Here is a 775-nt window from a genome sequence, read left to right as displayed (position 1 = left end):
AAATAGAAGGCACGCACGATGTTAAAGATCGAACTTTGACCGTTAATTACTCTCAATTTATGTTGATAGAAAATTTTAAAAAATAATATTATTATAGTATTTTTCAAGACGAATGCAACGGTATAATTTTTATAATCTTTATTTATCGTATTTGAGAGATATTTGTGGAGCAAATTTTTGTAAAGTGTGAATGTATTATATTTTGAAACAGGTTGAGTAATTGATATGAGATGTATTGATGATTCCATTAATTGTTTACTTTTTGAAGGGATCCACTTCTTTTGGGGTTTTGCGAAAATGCATTTGCGACAATTATAATTATTGCAGAAATTATACATAATTAACAAGTGACTCTGTGGCCCAATGGATAAGGCGCTGGTCTACGGAACCAGAGATTCTGGGTTCGATCCCCAGCAGAGTCGTTTTTTTAACTTTTGTTTCAAAATCTGATTGCAGACCAAGGCAAATGAAATTGGGTTATCTTTCCGTGATTTTACCTTTTAACATGTGTCTGTATATCATGTACAAAACCTACGAAATAATTTTTCTGATCCAAACTCAATTTTTTTAGTTGGACCCAGAACATTTTTCCATTTACACATTTTCATTTTTCACTCACAATCTCTATACAACCAAAGTAGAAGATAAACCAATTCCTCAAAAGAAAAAATAAAAAGTAGAAGACAAACCAACAAACTTCATTTTCCGTGATTTAAGAACAAAAAAAATGAAAAAAAAAAATATGAAAATATTTAAGAACTAAAGATATAAAAGA

At 29.5% G+C, this 775-nt stretch overlaps 1 non-coding gene across 1 annotated transcript; it reads left to right on the top strand.

The window, feature by feature from the left end:
* The first annotated feature begins 349 nt into the window (after nt 1-349).
* TRNAR-ACG (transfer RNA arginine (anticodon ACG)) lies at nt 350-422 on the top strand. The gene has a single exon. It is a non-coding gene; the product is annotated as a tRNA-Arg (tRNA).
* Nucleotides 423-775: the final 353 nt, after the last annotated feature.

The sequence above is a fragment of the Beta vulgaris genome, chromosome 8 (assembly GCF_026745355.1).
Source record: "Beta vulgaris subsp. vulgaris cultivar EL10 chromosome 8, EL10.2, whole genome shotgun sequence".
Taxonomy (NCBI): domain Eukaryota; kingdom Viridiplantae; phylum Streptophyta; class Magnoliopsida; order Caryophyllales; family Amaranthaceae; genus Beta; species Beta vulgaris.
Note: the sequence above shows the minus strand (reverse complement) of the source record. Positions and strands in the feature narration are given on the sequence as shown.